We start from the raw sequence: 15,891 nt of genomic DNA, 5'->3' as shown, positions 1-15,891 counted from the left end.
AACGGAAAATGGAGGACTAAAAGGAAGCACTGAAAAGCACATTAAGACATTAAACAGGGAAGTGGGTGAGAGAAAAATGTCCACTTAATTCCATAAAGTACAGCTGACAGAGCGAACAGAGCAGACCGAACAACTCGAACAGCACCTGAAAATGTATTCACAATACATTTAATTTTAATTTTAATTATTAAAGTTAATAATTTTTAAGATTATTAAGATAATAAGAAGAATAAAAAAATGGTTAATGGTCCTGGAACACTTGTACATTTCTACTATCATTAAAAATGCCACGGTTATTAATATACATGAGTATGCAAATTTGGAAACGCCCCCATGACCAAAGTCAATGTGACTATTTAAGCATCATACTTTTGTGTTCAGGGCTAATAGACAGACAGACAGACAGACAGACAGATAGATAGATAGATAGATAGATAGAACTAATAATAAAGGAAATGTGAAAAAATAACTAATAACAAAGGAAATCTGAGAGCAAAGAAATAAATAAAAAAGAAAGAAAGAAAGAAAGAAAGAATGAAAGTACTTATAAAAAGGGAATGTGAGAAAAGAAAGAAAAACAGAAAGAAAAACTAAGAGAGAAAAGGATAAGAGAGGAAGAAAACTTGTGAAGATAAACTGTCGCATTCTCTTTTGTCATTGTAACAGAGCTGTAGTGATGTGAAATGATGTAGAAGATGTAGATGATGTTCGTATGATGTTTGTCTTTTCTTCACAAATGTTGTGGTCTGAGAGCTCCTTAAAACACAAAGAAGACCCACTGATGAGTTTCGGATGTTTACGACTATGACTAAAATAAAAATCATTTGTGGTTACAGTGGCTTTTCTGTCCAACATGCCAGCAATCCTGACAACATCCTGACAACAATGCGATTGTTTGAGCGTCTAAGCGATCGAGTGTGTGTATGTGTGTGTGTGATTTATTATTCAGAAGTGAAAGAAGGAGCAGCCGAGAAGACCGATGTTTAGTCTGTCAGTTTAAAACTATTACTTCAGATTCCAAAAACGTGAGCTCAACCTATCTCAGGCGGACCGAGGGAAACCGCTCTGTGAAGTACAAAACCTTTGAAAAGTCGAAATCAATTTTTTCAGGGTGGGTGCAACAAAACAAAATGCTTTGTGCGAGCTTGGAGAAGTGGATTCTTTCCAGCTTGGAAAGCACAGTGACTAAATCTGCAGTGTACACACTGTTTTTTTTTTTTTTTTTTTTTAAAGTGAGCATGGACTCTCTATGGAGGTGCAACAAAGAAGACGATTATGTAAAGAAAGGCAGAGAGCATATTTTCAGCCAGGCTTTTCCTTCTCCTACCCTCGAATCTTTTCCTCACTCCCTGTGACCTGGCCATGATCTTCCCAGTGAGGGTCGAAGGGAGAGAGAGAGCGAGGTTCCCATGCCATGGGCAGTGGGACCGGCGCGCCACCCAGGGGTATTTATAGCTGTATGGTTCCAAAGGGCTGGGAGTGAGGGCATGCTTGTTTTCCTTCCTATTCCCCTGGTGCACCCACTAGGCCCCACACGGCTTTGTAAACAAATACCCCAACACTGGCACTACCTTATATATCACCATTAAAGATAAACTCCAGTGTATTTTATTCACTGAGAATGAATATGCACTGAGAAAAGAACAGCAAACCTGCTTACTCCTAAATCCTTCATAATATACAGTAAGTCTCAGGGCAGTTGTTAAAATTTGTCTGTAAATGTTTAAAATAAACACAAATTCAAAACTACATCCATTAGTTAGTTCAAAACTACATCTATTACAGGAATGATAAATGTCTTTAGATGAGACATCTTCTTAAACCTGTTCTTATCCAACCTTCCACATTGGAACAATACAGTAAAAAGTGGTTCAGGTTGTTTTTGCGCTTTCTTGAAGGACATTTCGTATCCATCCGCCATCAGAGCAACACAACTCCACCGGTAACAATGAGCCATTTATCAATCTTTTAGTAAGGCTGAGCGTAAATGTTTGCGTGAGCGAAATTAGTGATGCAGGTAAAGGCAGAAAGGCAGAAATGGAAGTTATTTTGACTCACTTCTAAGCCAATAAAATATGATATAATATATAATATTAATAATGATAATCGAGTGCGAAATCTTCATCGGCTGAGGCGTTTGTTTATGGCTTATGGCTCTGCACAGACAGAACGGCCCATCCTTCCGTTTATACAGTGCCATTTCTTTTGTCATAATTGACTGATTTGTTTTTATTTTGTCTTATTTTATGGGGTTGTGTTGGGTCACTTTCTATATTTTTCATATTCTTTAGTTAATGCCAATATTATATTAAACGACTGGCTTTCACAAAGTGTTATTGATGGTGCTGTTTGTCTCTGACCTAGAGAACTAGCATGAGGATATGTTTTTGATATAGACTAAAGCTCTTCTATAATTCGCTCTGGAAAAGGGAGTTTGCTAAATGATGTAAACGTAATAAAAATAAGCATTTTAAACTCGACAGTATATTCTAGATCTAATTTAATGTTGATCAAGTCGAGGTTTACAATAGTTAGTATTCTTGTGCCTAAATTTACACACACATTTAACACGAATAGGATACGAGCGTTTTTTTTAAAGGATGAATTCTACAGATTTTGAGCTTATCAAGAAATCATTAAAGCATTGTGCAGAACAACTTCGACATCTGCCCTTGGACTTACATTATAAATGGGTTTAGAGAAAACACGTTTTCTTATTTCAGTAAAAGGAAAAGTGTTGGACTTTTCTTGCTGTGCAGAAATCACACATAGTCTACAGATTCAGTTAATAGACATTAGGTTGAAAATGTCAGAGTATTCCTTTAAACTTTAAAGAAGAAAAATGAGTAAAGAAGAGTAAAAACAAGTGATAGAAGAAAGCAAAGCCATAGGGAGGAGCCAAAATAGAAGACAACTTCACCAGATCTGTTGATCCTTCTGGAAACGTGGGTCACCTGCAGGCTGTGGCCTCTACCCTTGAATTTGACTCATCCTTAGCCAAACGTTTGCTCGTTTCTTTCGTGTTCCTCCCCCTGCACTCTTTTTTCCCCTCTCATGCATGGGAATTCCAGAACAACGTTATTACTATGACGAAAACAGACACTATAAATACCAAAAGATATGATGAATATAACAGCGAAGAACACTGGCAGCCATAATTAGAACAGAAAAAGAGAGAAGAGAGAAAGGGAGGAGGAGAGTGGGGAAAATGAGGCAAAGTGAGTGAAGCTTGATCTGTTTTTGCATCAACATTTTTTTTTTTAATTTTTTTTTTTACCAAGCAGAAATTTTAACACAGGAGAAACTGAGTTTTGTGAGAGTCATTTGGGAGCATGCTGCAGAAATGCAAATCCTCCATTTCTCTCTCCCTCTCTCTCTCTCTCTCTCTCTCTCTTTTCATGCTACCTTTCAGTCTGGCTACAATCTCAAATCCCAGTAAAAAGCATTTGGGAGTTGTGTTGCACAAAGTATTGAAAGCTGAGTACATTTGCAACACGAAAAACAGTCCAACTTTATTCAAATGCACTATCAGTATGTCTAAAACGGTATCCTATTCACTAGATTTTAGGGAGTTTTGCCATTTTTTTCTAGCTGTGCCTGAAACCATAGTGGAAATTATCCAGTGCTGTATACCCACAATGCACTACAGTGAGTAAGTGTCAAAATGGGAACAAAGATAGAAATCACAACACATATTATCAGTTATGTTATTATATTTAGGGGTCCAAGCACCAAAGTCAACTCAGACCTAATGTGTTCTGTCGGTGGAACGTTCAGGAATAGAAAGCTTTATGGCACAAATAAATATTATTCAAAAAAAATTTTTTAAATAATGTTGAGGGGGTCTGTGGAATTTATTTTACAGTTAGAGGGGCCACTGTGTACAAAAAGTTTAAAAACCTCTAATGCACTTGTAGGTTTGTAGGGAGTAAAGCTAAGAGGTTCAGATTCATACGGAAGTTATAAGTGTTAACGAATTATCTGTAGCTTCATTTTTATGTGTTAAAAACAGAGTGACCTAAAATTATAACTTGATGGTGTCTAAAGAAATTTTAATTGCCAACAAATTCCATCTACAGCATACAGGTAAAGAGTATAAGAGATTACACTCCTAGAGACAGGCAATATGTAAGGAATAAAACACGTCGTGTCATGCAGTTGTAGGAAAATAATCAATGACAGGGTTGTGTGATGAATTGGAGTTACTGTTACCACTGCAAAATTGATTACTTTTCTATAACAGCACACCCCAACATGTTATATTCCCCTTGTACCACTGCAGATTACAATTTATTTATTTATTAAAGAATGGCACATATATATTTTTATCCATTTGTACTATTTGTAGTTACATTTAATGTTGTGGATATTATGGCTCACTGGCCACACTTTTTTTTCTCTTGAAGTCAATAAGAAAAAAATAAGCAGCTTGTCATGTGAAGCATATACTCCTCTCCCATGTCAGAAAACATAAAGTTACACCTTTACCACTGACACTGTAGGTTCCTTCCATAAACGTTAAATAAACATCTCCTTACTCCCCGAAACTTCACCATATGAACATGTAGATGTTTTTCTTCCTTAAAATAACAACATTAATGTATTAGAATATTAGAAGTGCATTAATATAAATGCAGTTGCGCTACACCTTCTGACCAATCAGAATCGAGAATGCAACAATGCTGTGGTATTAATATAACTGATGTCGAAATGGTAGTAAGAATCCGTGACAACCCTATTTGGAAGCATGTTTGCTTTTTTAATGGCCACTTGGCCAACAATCAAAAAGTGCTAAGAAAAGTTTTTGCACAAGAGGCTACAGAGTCGTCCCTAAAGAGAGCTCATACTCTTCCCTCGCTCAAACCCCTCCTGTGTACTGATGTCACTGCATCGCTGTCCTTTCCCTCTTTAAATTCTATTCCAGCCCTGGGACAGAGTCTGTCTCTCTTTCCCTCTGTCTATCTCTCACTTTCTCTCTGGCTGTATTGCGTCACAAGGATTCCACAGTCCCTGGCCTCTGCTTTTTCATGCTTGTGGGAAAATAGCAGCTCATGTTTCCTAAGATGCTTCACACATTCCTCACTCTATCTACAGTTCAAATAGGTCTAACGAGTATGGACAGAAATACAGCACAGAGAACAGAGCGGGGGGATTTTTATGATTACCTATGGAGCTTAACAGGGCATAGATGGGAAAAATAGTGCATTATTATTTTTCTCCCCACTGCGTGTGTACAGGGATTGCTAAAACGGACCTTTCATATTTGTCAAGTTCGTTTTATACCCTCTGAGGCTGGCTTAATCAATAATTCCAGGGGTCTAACATGCCAAACCAGCAGGGCAGATTATTCACAAAGTTGAGCAAGAATAAAACTTGCTGTTAATAATATGAGCAGTTACTTCAACGTTCACAACAGTAAAGCTGGAAAACAAAAATTGCAGTTGCAGATGGTCTGTTCAAAGCTTTGACCTCACTGAAAACTGAAGTGCAATTTGATGAGACAAATACGAGAGAGAATTTCAAGGTCAAAGTTAGAAGGCACAGTTTCAAAGGAAAAAAACTGAGAAAAAAAAGAGAACTTCTCAGCAGGGTCAGAAAATCTGGCGCTGACATCTTGCATCAATAAATCAGCAAGTTCTCCGGGTCCTGCTGCATGCCGCACTGTCTGCTCCGTACTGCAAATGTTACATTCCCACACTGCCAACACACACACACACACTCACACACATGTACGTATTATCATCGCAATGTTCAGTCATTATTTATTATTATGCTTACTGAATCTAAATTAACCTTCCTGCTAAAAAATGCCACTAAAAAAAAGCAAACTGGATTTCTTTCACCAATAATTATCGCTTGCATTGCTTCACAAGTGGCATGAGACATAGCAAGTTTGTTTTAATGGCAACAAGCAACCCAAATGTGCCATTATGCTATAGACTAGAAGTAGTGAGCATATATAGTGAATAGGAAGGGCTAATTATTGAGAATAAACGTGTCTAGTGAATAGGAACTGCTAAGTAGTGAATGTATATAGTGAATAGAATGCCTTACATAGTGAGCGTATATAGTAAATAGAATGCCTTACATAGTGAGCGTATATAGTGAATAGGAAGCCATATATAGTGAGCGTATATAGTGAATAGGAAGCCATATATAGTGAGCGTATATAGTGAATAGGAAGCCATATATAGTGAGCGTATATAGTGAATAGGAAGCCTTAAGTAGTGAGCATATACACCGATCAGCCATAACATTATCTTGTTACAATGGCACCTGTCGAGCAGTGGGATATATTAAGCAGCAAGTGAACAGTCAGTTCTTGAAGTTGATGTGTTGGAAGCAGGAAAAATGGGCAAGTATTAGGATCTGAGTGACTTTGACAAGAGCCCAATTGTGATGGCTAGATGACTGGGTCAGAGCGTCTTCAAAACGGCAGGTCTTGTGGGATGTTCCCGGTATGCGGTGGTTAGTACCTACCAAAAGTGGTCCAAGGAAGGTCAACCAGTGAAATGGTGACCGGGTCATGGGCACACAGAAGAGCTACTGTAGCACTAATTGCTGAAAAAGTTCATGCTGGCTATGATAGCAAGGTGTCAGAACATAGAGTGTATTGCAGCTAGCTGCGTATGGGGCTGCGTAGCTGCAGACCGGTCAGAGAGCCCATGCTGACTCCTGTCCACAGCCGAAAGCTCCTACAATGGGCATGTGAGCATCAGAACTGGACCATGGAGCAATGGAAGAAGGTGGCCTGGTCTGATGAGTCACGTCTTCTTTTACATCATGTGGAGGGCCAGGTGAGTGTGCACCACTTACCTGGGGAAGATATGGCACCAGGATGCACTATGGGAAGAAGGTAAGCTGGTGGAAGCAATGTTCTATTGGGAAACCTTGGGTTCTGGCATTCATATGGATGTTACTTTGATATGTACCACCTACTTAACATTGTTGCAGACCAAGTACACCCCTTCATGACAACGGTATTCCCTAATGGCAGTGGCCTCTTTCAGCAGGATAATGGCACACTGCAAATTTGTTCAGGAATGGTTTGAGGAACATGACAAAGAGTTCAAGATGTCGACTTGGCCTCCAAATTCCCCAGATCTCAATCCAAGCATCTGTGGGATGTGCTGGACAAACAAGTCCGATTCACGCAGGCCTCGCCTTGCAACTTACAGGACTTAAAGGATCTGCTGCTAACTTCTTGGTGCCATATACCACAGCACATCTTCAGAGGTCTTGTGGAGTCCATGCCTGTTTTGGCAGCAAAAGGGGACCTACACAATATTAGGCAGGTGATTTTGATGTTATGGCTGATCGGGGTATAGTGAATAGGAAGACTTAAGTAGTGAGCATATATATAGTGAATAGGAAGCTATACATAGTGAGCATATATAGTGAATAGAAAGAATTAAGTAGTGAGCATATATAGTGAATAGGAAGCCAGTTGGGATGCTAACTTAAACATAAAGGATTTTTTTTATGTGGATCACAGGAAAGAAATATAAAATCTTACTCAATATCAGCAACAAGAAAATATTACTGTCCATAAAAATATGAAAAATTCAATTCTATGATAAAATGGTGATTTTGGTTAATTAGGTGCCAGAAAATGAGATCACTCTGCTGTAATCTCATGTGGAAAAGCCATTCTAAGCAGAAGTAAACTAACTATTTCTGCACTACTTCAAGCTCTGCCCACATAACCCTGTTCACAGCTCTTAGTAGAAGAACCAAATTCATAGATTTGTTACCATGTCAATGTGATATTTTTTATCATCTAGGAAAAATATCTATGAAAAAAGGCAAACTACACAGAGGGGAAACTGGTGGTAGGCCACCTCAACCTCATCCTTACAGCTGGGTGAGAACCATTACCACAGCTAAGTGCCACAAATTCAGCGTTTTACAAGCTCTGTTCACTTTAAATCTTTAATGGCCGGAGGTCGAGCTGGGCCAATTAGAAATTTCAGTCTGAACAGTTCAAGGCTGGCACCCAGAGCTTCGGCTGTCCACAGGATGTGAGAAGTGAAAGAAAAGTCATCAAATTAGCGACTGGAATTCATAATGAGCGGGTTTGGGTCTGGAAGTGTGCATGTGTGTGCGTGAGTGTGTCATGCATACATCTCTGGACTGTGCAGCTTAGCCCAGGGCAATATGCTAAGTCCCCCCACACATAATCATTTACCCCCCGTCATCACTGCAATTGAAATCAGGAGGTTTGGAGGGAGCCGCATTGAGATTCAACACACAAGAAACATTATTTCATTACATATATTATGCATTCAGCATGAAAGAGAGAGCGTGCTAGTGCGGCTTGTGTGTGAATGTGTGTGGGTGTGGGAGAGAGCCAGTATCTTCATCTACAGCCAATATTTTGGAAACCATGTGGCATAGAAAGATGACTTTTTTGCCAAGAGAAAAGAGAGAGAGACATGCTGTAGAAATATATTCAGCTCATCTGGAATGCGTACTGGAATAGAGACATGTAGACAGTGTTAGTGTTAAAGTACAGTGTTAAATGGCGTGAAGACACTCAGTCGTACTCATGCATAGGAAAGTAAAGCATTTAGATGACATAGAGATTTAAGAAGAGGATGGGTCGTCTTTGTGCACATATTACCATTGGCACTTATTCATGAAAGTTGCATCTGGTCAAATCTGATCTTAAAACAAGGGTACGCAAATTCCACCATCGGTGCCCTTTACAGTCACTTTAGTCGCATCTGAACGGTCATGTATACACACTCATGTCTGGTAGGAGTGCATGTATTAGGGGCTGAAAAGCTACTAATTTCTACTAGTCAACCAGCAATTAAGAAAGTAGATGACTAGTTGTCTTTTCCATAGTTATATGGAAAGGTTTTTAAATTTTTAAAAAGTTCACTATTTTTGGGCTATTTGATTTGTGCAGCAAAAAGTGTATCAAATCACACTTCAGTTAAAAGCTATATACACACTACAAATTACATTTGCAGCTTCAATTTGTTTTAGGCTACATTGTTAATGACGAAAGTAAATATATCAGTGCAAAATAATTAATGTGTGTATCATATTACACTATTTAAGGATGTACCATTTCTCAAAATGCACTCATGTGGATGAGCTGGCGACTCAGCTGAAATTGTCGATTCTGAAATTGTTGATTCCGAAATCGTCGATTCTGAAATTGTTGATTCTAGGCGTGGAATCTCCTTATAGCATATAATGATGGATGCTTTGACATTATATAACTGTTTCTTGAATCAGACACAGATTAGCTCCAGGCACTCAAATTTGTGCTCATTTCTATGCAACTGTGGAACAATGGCCCACATGCTTGTTCGTGTAGCTGGCTTTTCAAGAAATTTCCACTAGTTTAAGAGCCAAACTCATATTTAATCAGATATGGATGTTTAGTACTGAAGGCATAAAAATATTAACAATATCGTTGGAGGATTAATAAAATCCTCCAACAATATTGGAGGATTTTACGTCTGGCTTTGAGATCATATTTTATGATCCAATCTAAAATCCAACCTAAAGCACAGAGACATTGTTTGCATGCAACATGAGAGATGTTTTTTTATTTTTTTTGCTTGCTTTCGGCTATGTATTCTATCTGTAGCTGCTCAAATGTAAACAATAGAAGTTTTGCGAATGTTAGCGTTATTAATGTCACCAGTAAATCGTCATTTCTTGCTCACACAAGAACTGCAAACCCAGATGGATCCATCTCTCTCCAGATGTCAGATGAGTAACTGTCCTGTTTTACTGTATAAAGCCTACTTCAAAGAGCATTTCTCCCTCCTCCCTTTTCCCAAGCTGTTAATTAGCTGAATTAGAGCACAACATGGCCCTTTGTGTTCTCTGAACTGGAATCAATTTATAAAAGAAACCATTTCACCTCGGATTGAGTCACCCACTGTCTGCGCTCTGGTATGCTGACCTTTATCTGGCTGGGTAGAGTGGTGGCCAGCTGATGGCCCGGCGTAATGAAAGGTCTTGACGTCAGTGTCCAAAAATGCTGACTGACTTACGGTTGAACCCTCTTTCGCTTTGTGTGACGAACATGGAATACCTGACTAATACTCGGTCATTCAATTAGTCCTCAATTATTTTTCTCCCTCTGATCAAAAGTCTCATTATCCTCCATTCATACACACATTACTTCCCTGTAAATTTTGCTTGCGATAAAAGCCAAACACTAAAACACAGGCCAGAGACGTTCCAGTCACACAAACCAGCTGATCATAGCTTGGAAGATTAGAAGAGAGAAGTGAGAGTGAATAAAGAGAATTAGAGACCAATATATAAAGCAAGAGGCCAAAAGCGAGAGATTATCAAACATCCCGAGCGCCGCTGAGTCTCTAATAAACCGAGCAACCGGTGAAGAGGCGCCTCCGCAAGTTCAGCTGATTCCTCTGGCCTTTTATATAGGCTTGTTTGGCAGCAGCAGGAATGCACTCCGGCCTGACCCCGGGGCACTCATCCAATCAGTTCGCTATCTACTGAAAGGCCCTCCATAATAGTGACATTTTTCCACCTCGTCAATAAGTGCTGAAAGACACCCTCCACCTGCTACTTGACCATTTAACTTCTTCCTGAAAAGGCTCTTTCTTTCTTTCTTTCTTCTTCCGTCTACTTCTCAACAGAAATCGATAAAAGTGGAGCGAGGAATAAGGCCGGAGCGGGAGCTGTATTAACCGGAGAGCCTGGCACAGACTCGGCGTGGAAGAGAGTGGTTCAGGGCCCTCGGCATCTCGGGAATAAATGTGTAGGAGCGCTGTGCTTGCTTCATAAATGTTGCACTTATTATATGGGTTGTGCATCACTGACATAGGTTATGGTCTGAAATATGTATGTGAGGAATATAGTAACCAGCATGGATTAAACAAAGGGTGAGTAGACGTGTGTTTTTTGTTTGCTGCAGTTTGGTATAATAATAAATAATTAAATTCAGTTTTTTGATTGACAGCTTGTTGGAATACTCCCTCGTGTAGCCATTCAGTGACTATATCTTGTGTTATTTTGGTCACAAAATGCTGTGTATTGTGTAGATCAGTGCTATATCATATGCAGTACTAGTTTGATAATACAGTAATACAGTATGTATACGACATTTCGTAGAAAGTATGTTCACATACACGTTTGTGTTTTAAAGAATTCTTAACTATATGATTTTTTTGGGCTACCATCCCACCTGTGTAATTTATGAATCTATACAGAAAAAGCTTGTTGTGCTGCAACTTCTGTCTGGAATAAAATTAATGAATAAAACACTTGGTGTCATGCTGTTATAGGAAAATAATCAACAACAACGTGGTGGGATGAAGCTGAGTTTCGTTTTTTAAAGTTGATTATTTCCCTATAACAGAATGCTAGTGATGACATTTTTTAAAAATTATTAACGAATGACACGTCATATTTTTTATCCAGTTATAGTTATTTTCACTGTTGTGGAACGTCCACGAAACAAAATAGTTCCTGTTCTCATTTACCTTTTAACACCTATAATCAGTCATTCCCTCACCAGCCTTTTCCAGTTCTCTCTCATGAAGATAATAAGACAAAAAAAATGCAGCTTGTCATGTGACTGGGAAAAAAACTCAAAACTCCTCTTGAAGTTACAAAGTGTTGACACTGGAGACTCCTTCCAAAAATGTTAAAACATTACCTTATCAATGATTACACATTTATTTAATATGTTTGTGTGACACACAAGTCCCTGTGAATGAGCTTTTACTATAGAAACTATAACGTTTTTAGAAAAAGTGCATTAATATAAACTTGTGATTTGTAGCTGCACTACTGTCAGAGCTGCTGTTATAGAAAATGAATCAACACCTTCTATTGAATCAGAATCAGGAATTCAACAGTGCTGTGGCATAACTGAAGACTTCCAGTTGTCACAAGCCATAGGTCGAGCTAAAAACAGGGTGTGTATATTATTGGTGCATTTTTGGGAGATGGACATGAGTGTGTGAATACTGTATACATCCACTTGTCTGACATGCTGCTAAATAAACATACAGAACATATACTACCCACATGCACCTATACAGTCTGTCTCCATTTTGTTTTTCAAGATAAGCACTTGGTCATCATGCATTTGCCAGTAGTGTTCACACCTCATCACTTGTGCTCAGTGATTGGCAATAATGGCAGGAGGGTGAGAACAAAATGTCTTCCAAGGAGTGAGGAGGGGGAGAAGAACACGGCACAATGAGCAAGTTAGGTTGCGGCGGTTGCTGACATGCGCGCTACGCTTTTGCGTTTAGATCCACCGGCTGAGCTGAAATTGATTTCTGTGTGAGCCGAGTCTGTCTAGCACTCTGACAGAATAAATAAAATGGCCTCTTATGCAAGCTCTGTTCTGAGAGGAGGGAGGAGGGAATAAAGGAGAATGGGCGGATAGGAGGAAGAGGAATAAAGGAAATTACAGGATAGAGAGAATCATTCATACCAACAACAGACAAGCTGATTCACAGATCACAGCAAGCAGATCAGCCTCTGCAAGTTCAATTGACTTCTCTGGCCTTTTATACGAGGCTAAAGAGTCATTCACCAAGCAGCCTTTGATTGCATCGTCTACCTTTCCTGATATGTTTTACGTTGTCTACATACTGACTTCCCTAGAACTACATCTCTGGAGGCTCTCCAGTTTGACTAGTCTGAGCGATCTGGATAGTGTTGTGTCAGCAGTTAAGTCTCAGAAGGTCAGCAGAAGGTCGACCGTCCTTTTATGTCCTTGATGTCCTTCGACCTTTTATCCTGTGAGTTGCTTTGGATAAAATGAGTAAATGTAAATGAAATAGTTTGCTTAGTTAAAATAATGCTGGAAATGAGATGGCCTGAACTCATGAACTTATGATTTTGGAGAAAAGAGCTCCAGCTTATTCTGACCAGCTGCCAAAACCCTGGCTGAGCCCATCATGCAGGTAAAACATTTTTGCCAGATTATGAGAGCTGGTAGAAAGGAAACAGTTTTGGAATGACCACTACTAACACTACAAAGTTATTTTTATGAAACAAAAATACAATAGAGTTTGAAAATCTCACACATTTATTGAATCATTGAACTCACCAGCTGGTGAAGATGGTCTACCATCTCATCCTGTGTTTTGACAGCCGGTGGCTGGTCAGAACAAGCTGGATTTTTCAGCAGGGACATCCTATGGGGAACAGGGTCATACTTTTGGTTCCCAGCTCCTGACAACTGTGGTGGAACCCACACTACCTCAATAGTACTAAAGGCTTATAAAGACTGATCTGGAGACCAGATTATGACTACCACGAATGGCAAGAATTGGCATGAATAGGTGATCCGACCTCTCTGTGGCTCTCCGCGGCTCCCAGTTAAACACGCTAGACATAATAGAGGAATGATAACTACGTTAAGTCCATCTTGTTGCAGATTTGAGTGGACTTAATCGTCTCCTGGACTAGATCATCCATACACAATGTGTGTCTTTGTGGCTGTGGATTAGGTACCACAGCACCTGATTGCTTTGGGTGTGCTGCTTTGTGTTTTGAGTCGGGTCATTCTTTGTGATCTGAGCCACCTCCTGTGCACTTATTGTGCTGCTTGTTTTCTGGGCCTGATGTGAGACATGACCTTGTGACTGGCTAGGCCAGGGTAAATCAATCCTGGCAATAACTTTTGAGGGGCTATGCCAAGCTTTCTACATGTTTGTATTCCTGTGTTTTCATTTTCCAGGTTATTAAAACTGCTTAGAACTGCTCTACCAAGGCTAGTTTCTCAGAGTGGAGATTTAGGAAACACTGCTGGTGGAGTGTTAAGGCCAGGAGATCACTCTGTAAGGTTTAAGTGTGTAAGGAAATAAGAGGAAGTAGTGTAAAAAAAAAATCTCCAGGCACATGTAGAAACCTCTCTATTCTCTATAGATAAGTACCATTTACTAGTAAGGAAGTAAGCACAGGCTCCCAGGGACCAGAGGGAGAGCCAGGGGAAATGTAAACAGGCCTGTTGGGTATTGTAATGCGGAGCTCCAGAGGGCCACAGAGGGCAGCGGTGATGCCACACAAGGTGTGTGCTGCATTGAGTGCAGCAAGCAAGAGCAGGCAGGAGGAAGCGACATGACAGCGGCTCGTTAAGAACCTGGCACTGCCTGCCGTTTGCTAATTTATGCAAATGAGGATTGTATGCTCATGGGAAGACGGGGGTGGATGAGGAGGAGAGTGCGTGTTGTCACAGTTTGGCTGGCAGCCAAAAAGCGAACGACAAAAAGGTTAAAATGCCGCCGTCGCAACACACCGATGACGCTTTGCCGGGCAGAGAAGTTTGTCAGAGTGACTCGGGAGCTAGAAGCCTTGCCGGAACAATACTCACAGCCTGGCAAGGCGGGCACATGGGCAGCCAATCAGTGACGCGATGCCTCCTCAACCCCGGCTGAATGGCATTGGCCCTCCCCTTGGTCTGCTTGCTCTCCCCTTTTTCCCCCACCGCCACCGCTCCGCAGCTGCCCGGGAAGATTTTATAAACATTTTGCAAGCAGATCAATAGCTGTATTGATCAACCATTGTGAGAGTGATCTGTCTAAAACCCCCAGCAGCCTGCAGCTCCAAGAGAGGGAGGAGCGAAAGAGAGAGAGAGAGGCTGCAGAGAGGATGAAGAAAGGGAAAGAGTCAGAGAGCGCAAGAGAGAAGAGAGAGAGGAAAAGAGAGAGAGGCTGTAGCCACAGATAGAGAAAGAGGTAGTGGGGAGAGAAGGGGAGAGCCAGATGGAAAGAGAGAGCTGAAGGTGAGCAAGTGGACGCGAGGAACGGGAGCGGCGGCAGAAACCGCATTCGCGCCGAAACACATTCTAATCGCTTTCTCGTTAAGCGAGCAGAGGGAGGGGCGGCTAATGAGTTTCGCTGTAAGTATGGGAGGTAATTGATGGAGGGAGAGAGAGAGAGAGAGAGAGGGAGAGAGAATGGGCGAGAGAGCTAATATCTGAGCTAATGGAGATGAACACTGGTCTGGCCTGGTAAGTTAATGTGCATGTGTGTGTATATACGTAATGTGTGTATGCGAATGTATGTGCATGGGGGAGGTGCAGGTGACTAACATGCACCGCTGAGAGGAGATGGCGCGGTGCGATTAATTCTGATTGCTTTGTAATTATAATTATAATCTATTCTTTCCAGGAAAATGCCTACGGTTGGTTGAGACACAGCCTCGTTCCAGAAAAATGTCAGACAACAACGGCTTGCGGATAAGAAGGCCCTGAAAGGGACTTAATTCGTAACGGAATTTGGACGTTCGAAAATTAGGACTATTGTGTTGAGGATACACTGACATGGGATTTTGTACAATTTACCATGGATCACAATGGATCAAAAATATGGATACTGATATGAAACCAATGGACACAATGAGACCTCTGGAGGAATTTATTCTGATGGAGCCCTCTAGCTGTGTTTGGATATTTGGGACAAATTCCCATGGAAGGAAGCATGTGGATATGATGGTTACAGGAGTTGCCGAGCACAACGGCGGTAAACAATAGATCTCTTGAGCAGGGAGATCAGGCCTGGCCTGCCACTCTTGCCATCACATGGCTGAGACGACTGTGTGTGGAGGGGGAGTCACGCCAGAGAGCCCATGGGAGGCCCGTATCGATCCATCTCTCGGAGTAGTCCTGCTTCATCGCGTGCTTTGCGAAGAGTCCATGTCTGGACATAACATAGAGAATTGATACAAGACTTGGAAGTAATCTCTGATTGGCCAACGAATGAATTTCGAAGACTGAAGGAGAGCAATGTGGCCTATGAGACTATGCACACACATGCACATAAACACACACAAAACTATGCATTATTATATACAAATATATAGATATACAGAAAATACATCAGACTGAGATATATTTGAGAAGAACTGTGCAAAGCTTTTCATGAGCTAAAG

General features: G+C 40.6%; 1 protein-coding gene across 6 annotated transcripts in view; it reads right to left on the bottom strand.

The window, feature by feature from the left end:
• The window catches only part of zfhx3b (zinc finger homeobox 3b), a 376,578-nt gene that overhangs the window by 186,926 nt on the left and 173,761 nt on the right, over positions 1 to 15,891 (bottom strand). The window contains exon 1 of one of the 6 annotated variants that reach the window (XM_053237889.1): positions 2,921 to 3,046. The exons of the other annotated variants lie outside the window; for them this stretch is intronic. The gene's annotated coding sequence lies outside the window, so the exon portion shown is untranslated. Of the gene's footprint in view, positions 1 to 2,920; positions 3,047 to 15,891 lie in introns of those variants that run through there. 6 annotated transcript variants of the gene reach the window in all.

This window comes from Pangasianodon hypophthalmus, chromosome 11 (assembly GCF_027358585.1).
Source record: "Pangasianodon hypophthalmus isolate fPanHyp1 chromosome 11, fPanHyp1.pri, whole genome shotgun sequence".
Lineage (NCBI taxonomy): Eukaryota > Metazoa > Chordata > Actinopteri > Siluriformes > Pangasiidae > Pangasianodon > Pangasianodon hypophthalmus.
Note: the sequence above shows the minus strand (reverse complement) of the source record. Positions and strands in the feature narration are given on the sequence as shown.